General features: G+C 40.3%; 1 long non-coding RNA gene across 1 annotated transcript; it reads right to left on the reverse strand.

The window, feature by feature from the left end:
* Window positions 1-1,058: 1,058 nt before the first annotated feature.
* On the reverse strand, window positions 1,059-5,451 carry LOC126993484 (uncharacterized). Its single transcript, XR_007747853.1, has 2 exons — window positions 4,863-5,451; window positions 1,059-1,689 (listed from the first exon to the last, which is right to left on the reverse strand). It is a non-coding gene; the product is annotated as an uncharacterized LOC126993484 (long non-coding RNA).
* Between the last annotated feature and the right edge of the window lie 2,206 nt (window positions 5,452-7,657).

A 7,657-nucleotide genomic window follows, 5' to 3' on the forward strand; every position in this document is an offset into this window, starting at 1 on the left:
ATTATTTTTTTTCCTGGAAAATATTGAGCTTCACATTGGTGTGACTTCATTATTAACTTAAAATTTTACTTCATAGCTTTTCTCAGAAGTAATTGATGATAATATGACAGTAGTAAGAGGACTACCATCCAGAACAAGGCAAAGTGAAAAGCGGTTTTGTTTAATCAGCTCCCCAAAATGCTGTGGCAATGTGTTGCTGCACTGTTGTACAGAATGAATTCATGTAACAATAAGGGTTAATTTATTTACCATTTGGTTACCCTCAGATTGTAAAATTATTTATTTTACAGGATTCCCTGTTATGTCTTTACTTTGATATTCCGTCCTAATTTCATTATTCAAATTGAAAGATATTTAAATGTACTCCTCTGGTCTGTACACTATATACAGTGGATTAATAAACAATGAAATCTTTTATGAGTTTAGAGATACGAAATACCAACTTAACAGGTCCAAATTAATAGTAATACAGATGATAAACGATTTAATTCTAGAGGCGATGTCACACTTCTAGTCCCTTGAGGGCAGGATGTGATTTTCGCAGATAATGGCCAAAAGCCATGTTTGCTACAAGTCCACCTCATTATTTTATGAAGTTCAGAGCCTAACAATCTTGTCTTAACAATAAAATTATCTGGACACTTCGATGTAAGCAGTGTCCTTTATAAGGAGCCTGAATTATAGAGGTTACGGGTTGTGCCCCTGAAATATCCCCGGGCTAAGTGGAGAAGGATGGGTGGTAAGGGGTCCTTAGACACTTGCCTCTTGTCGCCATGCAGTCCATGGGTAGTGGGTATCATTCGGATGTTATGGCCTGCATTCTGAGGAAGTGACCCTCTCCTTTACCTCTTTTGTCACACCCCTGGTCTGCGGTGTCATCACGTGAGAGTGTTGGCTCCAAGGGGACGGAACTTATTCACACAGTGACATCTAAAAGTGTTAACAAGCTTAACATAATGCTCCTCATCTTGTGCGAGTACCGTTATTTTGGACCTTAAAACCTTACCCTAACTACTGTAAATGTAACAGTACTCTTTGGGATTAATTAAACTCATGAATATGTTAAGTCTTATTATATTACAATCATTGTAAAATCCTTATTTGGTGTCATTTGCCATGCAGGTTTCACCACAGCTCGTGACAAAACATGACGTGTGAATGTGTGTTAGGCAAACAGTGATAGTAAACCGAAGCATCAATTATTATTTGTCGAGTTGTTTCCATCCATGAACAGGTTGATGAAACTATGCAAACATAAACACATGTATACTCAGGTACGCTGGAGTTCATCACACACACACACATGCATACTAGAGGGCCTCAGAGTAGCAGTGCCGTCATGTCACAGGTGAGGGCCACCGACACACTAGAAGAGGGTCGGGGCAGCACATTCCTCTCAATAGCACTACAAGCAGAACAGTGGTGTGGGCAGTGTCACTAAGACTATCCATTCAGCTTGCGTAATGGGCCGGGTCTATTACGCGCGGGGCGCCGCCGCACCGTCACTGTGTTCAAGGTTGTCTTCTGGAAGCGACGGGCGAGTTCAGGCGCGATGAGTTTACGATAAACTAAGTATCGCTTCAGGGTTATGTTGTCGATAGGTTCGGCGGCGGCGTCAGGGGCGGGCATCGTCCAGCTTACTTGAACCAGCGCTAACAGAGACACCAGCAAGGCCACCAGCACAGACATCTGCGTGAAGGAAACTTGTCATTGCATCCATTTTTTTCACTATTACTAAAAAAAAAAAAAAAAAAAGCTGACGAAAGTGAGTTACATTCCTGAGCATTTTTTTATTTTATGGAAAAGATATTTTGACAGGTTACCATATTAAAGCACAGTAATATTCTATTAATATGAATTTCAGATGCAAAATAGCCCAATAGTCTAAATCCCTGAAAGCATGAAAATGCAGTCCACCAATACTTTAAGCATATATACAATTTTATAGTACCCAGGGCTGCTACCCGACATAAAAAAAAAGTCCACCAATTCGAACACATGAAGGCCAGATGATCTGATGGGCCTTAACTTTAGGTCTCTTAAGATAGTTGTGAAGTATATGCAGTTACTCTAAGAATAGCATGTCGCTCCACCAGCGGGATGAGGCTGATTACCCAAGAGTCAAGATATTCTGCCGGCGCTGTGGGTTTTGACGTAGAAAAAATGTCTTTTAGACAATTACAGAGCTCGGTACCCAGGATTTGGAAACCAGTTCGCTTTCCTATGTGCCACAAGCAAAAATATAATTTCATCAATTAAGGGGGGCATACGCCGGGGGAGCGTATTACGCATCTTATGACGCTAAGCCCGGGGGTCCCTTCGTGCAAATCTTCATGCAAACTCCCTTCTCATACCGAGTACCTCCCGGCCGGATCTATCGACAAGCTCAATCCATGAACTCTGCGGGCGTCCCTTTGGCCGCCTCCACTCAGGATTGCCTCACAGAGACATCCCCGGCGAGCAGGGTCGGTTTCTGTGTAGCATGCAACGTGCCCGTGTAGCCAGAGTTGCCGTTAATGGACTATGCAAGTAATATATGTCGAATCAGTCTCACGGAGTGGTTGACGGTTTGACATAAAGTCGTTCCAACGATATCCCACGATTCTGCATGGACACATATTACCAAACACGACGTAAAAAAAAAAAGGTCAGAAGTTGATAGATGCCTCATAATCTCCCGATTAAGGATTGATTCAAAAGCTTTGGAAAGATAGAAAAGTAAACTTATAGGACGGAAGTTTGAGAGAATGGAATGGTCACCCTTCTTAGGCACAGGCTGTATGTAGGCGTGCTTCCAGCAGGAAGGAAACGTGCGTGGTGAGAGGCAGAGACAAAAGAGTGACCAGGCAGGGTGTCAGCACGGAATCACAGTTTTTAATTACAATAGGAGGTACTCTATTAGGCTATATATATATATATATATATATATATATATATATATATATATATATATATATATATATATATATATATATATATATATATATATATATATATATATATATATATATATATATATATATATATATATATATATATATATATATATATATATATATATATATATATATATATATATATATATATATATATATATATATATATATATATATATATATATATATATATATATATATATATATATATATATATATATATATATATATATATATATATATATATATATATATAATATATAACAACATCATTACGTGTCTCAACATCGTGATAACGGTGCGGTAGGCTGCGGTCACAATCCTCACAGCGGCGGGCGACACAAGCTATAAAATATAGTACACGGAGTCAACACGCTGCTCGCGGCATCCTTTTGATACAGAGCTAGGCGTCATGCGCACCTCTGTTGGAAAGGCCCATACTAAGGAGCCAGCTAAATCTGGTGTCCTTTAAACCGCCGTATCTCCATCTCTCCTCAGTAAAAAGTGTCGTTTACAACCAACTCAGACACACTCGGGGCAGTTTTTAACCTTTTTTGCCTTCATGAAATTCCAAAAACAATAGTTGCCTTTTTCTGGGTAGAGACTATTACCAGCAGAGAAAGCATATTGAATGTACACTTATGCTGCTTAAACTGATTCATAGAAAGCTCGTAGCGAACGGGGCTCTGGCACACTGACGTGATTGAAGCTAATATTAATATCAAATGAGTGGCCGCTGATTGACGATGGTTATCTTTATTGTCATTGATTAAAATAGTAAACTAGGCCAAGGATAGATCTCATACTTCAATGAAAATAAAGGATGAAGCTGAGAGCAAGATCAGTAACCAGTCAACGGGAAGGAAATGGACACAGAGTGGATCCGAAAGAAAATTCCCAAAACAGATGAACAGTTTTGCACACCGTATATCAGAATGCTTACAATTTCTTTTCAGTCATCCCCAATTTCAACTTACATTAAAGGTAGTAGGAAACCATGATTTAAGAGTGGTTGTCAGGCTGAATCACTTTATAAGAATCACGGTAAGTAGTAGTAGTAGTAGTAGTAGTAGTAGTTGAGGAGGAGGAGGAGTAGGAGGAGCAGCTACAGTACTAATAGCCGTATTATTACTATTATATGCATCTCTTGTTCTTAATAATTGTCACAATCTCTTTAACCCATGTCTAGTCCGTAAACCATGACGCTAACATTTCCATGCAATAACCATCACCATCTACTCTTCTTTGTGCTCTCTTAAAATACAAATACATGACCCATTAGAAAACAATTACTCGTCAAGAGAAAACAAGTATTCCTGCTATTTCAAAACACAACACTGCGCTTTACATCGCCGGTCACTTTGAAGTTTATCGGTTAGTTTCATAATCAGCAGAAAACTGTCTTCTTCTTGGGAGTATTTGAGTGCGCTGCCTGTGATGACTGCCTTCGTGTGACTCAGTGAATGCTTAACGAGTTGTGAATGCGGCACTTTCTAATAACACAACACTTATGGAACCACTACCGGAACGACTGCTACAACATATACTACGACAACCACTTTTACTACCACTACCACTGCTACCTCTATTATCACTACAACTACTAGTACTACTACTTCTACTACTACCTCTATTACCACTACTACTTATCATTACTACTACTACTACGACTACTACTACTGCCACCACCACCACCACTGTGTATATGTGTATATATATATATATATATATATATATATATATATATATATATATATATATATATATATATATATATATATATATATATATATATATATACTTTTGCTGCTGCTACTAATACTGCTACAACAACAGCAACAAATACTACAACAATAATCACTACTACTGCCACTACTAACACCCCCACCCCCACCACCCCGTACACAGCCCGGGAGCGCCACCTACCAGCTTCATGGTGAAGGGACGAAGAGTGGATAGGGAATACTGACAGGGAGCTCCTCAGCCCTTATATATGCGATACTTTGAGGGACGCCGCAAGTACAGAGTCACCACTGTTTCATTTTGAAACCCAAATTTACCTTTTGATAACCGTGACATATGCCCGACAGTTTGATGTCAAAACTCTGATATACTTAACGCCTAAAGATAAGCTCATCAGGCACGGGAAAGAACCCGTTGTAGTTAATCTTTGTCATGGATAGGTCGCCAGCAAGTTTGGGTGTCCGGTGACAGTGGTTACTCAACACTCCTTCGGTTTGGGAAATTCCTTGGCCGTGTGGAAATGAAACGAAGATATTTGAAAACATGGAGAAAACGCATACCAATAAACTTCACCATGTAAACAAAGGAAGGTCATTCGTCCTGGGGAGAAAGTTACGTTATGCGCGCACTCATAATAAAGATCACTCAATGCAGCCTTCCGTTCATCTCATAGTTCAATATACTCATGAATTTGTCCTACTCGTCAAAACGTTACTTGTTCCGGTATTACCTTATTACAGCTCCGTGCCATGAGAGTGTGGTGCTCAGAAAAAAAATCTTAATTCAGTGTCCTCTTGGTTTCAGAGCTCCACATTTACATATATATATATATATATATATATATATATATATATATATATATATATATATATATATATATATATATATATATATATATATATATATATCCTAATGAGAAAACAGTTCTCTCAGTCCCGTCTCTCCGTGATTTGCTTTGAGAAAAAATGTCCTAATTTCATAAGAAAAGTTTTCAAAGTCATCAAACACACACGAATTGTAATTTTGTGCCTAGCGTTCAATACATTGAAAATATTGCTCCACCCAATGAAAAATATTAATTAATCAAACTTTGCCTTCAACTGCAAATTGCCATTGGTTTCTTTTGGACATCTCTATAGGCCACGGATAACATGAAAATATTTAGTGAACACGTGTTTCCAAAGCTCATCGCTTTCCGAGCCCTTGGCTTGGGTTTAAAGTTTATACCCCTCAGTGGCTTCAAACTCGGTCTGGAAGGCGGGTCACAAACCCCGGCTGACACCCGGTACCCCACTCACTGCGGGGTAAACACGGGTGCGACTGTAAGGAGACCACTCATCCGTCTCCATTGTGATTGACTATCGAATCGAATCTAAGGATTCTCAGTTCAGTCAGTCCAAGGTGCTAAGTACTGCACTTCGAGGCACCTATAAGATCCATAGGCACTGTCGTGCTCAAAGAGAAAACGTTATATAATGCAGTCCCTTCGTCATCTTATTGCTCTATTTTTCAGGAATTTATCATACTCAATTAGAAAATGATGTAGCTTAGCCTCCCCTTTATCTTGTAGCCCAATGTGTCATGAATGACCAACTCGGAAAGAAAAGGTCGGATTAATCCAGTCTCAACATAATCATGATTTGTATAACACAGTACAGAGAACATTACTTAATCATGTCTCCTTACGTCATGTAGTTCTATTAATATAGTCAATCCTTTCCAGGAAGCAGCAAGACGCGCGTGGCCTGGGCATATCACAGGAAACACCCACGTGCCTATCACACAAGCGGTTGTTCAGGGATTCCGGGGCTCAGGTCCTACTGTTCCTTGAAAGGTGACTCATACCAGGAGCACACCGCGGCCACAGCACTTACGATGACTGGTGCAACACTTACGGTGACTGGTGTAACACTTAAGGTGACTGGTGTAACACTTACGGTGACTGGTGTAACACTTAGATGACTGGTGCAACACTTACTTACGGTGACTGGTGCAACACTTACGGTGACTGGTGCAACAATTACGGTGACTGGTGCAACACTTAGATGACTGGTGCAACACTTACTTACGGTGACTGGTGTAACACTTACTTACGGTGATTGGTGCAACACTTAGATGACTGGTGCAACACTTACTTATGGTGACTGGTGTAACACTTAAGGTGATTGGTGTAACACTTACGATGACCGGTGCAACACTTACGATGACTGGTGCAACACTTACTTACGGTGACTGGTGTAACACTTACGATGACTGGTGCAACACTTACTTACGGTGACTGGTGTAACACTTACTTACGGTGACTGGTGCAACACTTACGATGACTGGTGTAACACTTACTTACGGTGACTGGTGCAACACTTACGATGACTGGTATAACACTTACTTACGGTGACTGGTGTAACACTTACTTACGGTGACTGGTGCAACACTTACGATGACTGGTGCAACACTTACTTACGGTGACTGGTGTAACACTTACTAACGGTGACTGGTGCAACACTTACGATGACTGGTGCAACACTTACTTACGGTGACTGGTGTAACACTTACTTACGGTGACTGGTGCAACACTTACGATGACTGGTGCAACACTTACTTACGGTGACTGGTGGAACACTTACTTACGGTGACTGGTGCAACACTTACTTACGATGACTGGTGTAACACTTACTTACGGTGACTGGTGCAACACTTACGATGACTGGTATAACACTTACTTACGGTGACTGGTGCAACACTTACGATGACTGACGTAACACATACTTACGGTGACTGGTGTAACACTTACTTACGGTGACTGGTGTAACACATACTTACGGTGACTGGTGTAACACTTACTTACGGTGACTGGTGTAAGACTTACTTACGGTGACTGGTGTAAGACTTACTTACGGTGACTGGTGTAACACTTACTTACGGTGACTGGTGTAACACTTACTTACGGTGACTGGTGCAACACTTACTTACGGTGACTG

Source organism: Eriocheir sinensis, unplaced genomic scaffold (assembly GCF_024679095.1).
Source record: "Eriocheir sinensis breed Jianghai 21 unplaced genomic scaffold, ASM2467909v1 Scaffold62, whole genome shotgun sequence".
NCBI lineage: Eukaryota > Metazoa > Arthropoda > Malacostraca > Decapoda > Varunidae > Eriocheir > Eriocheir sinensis.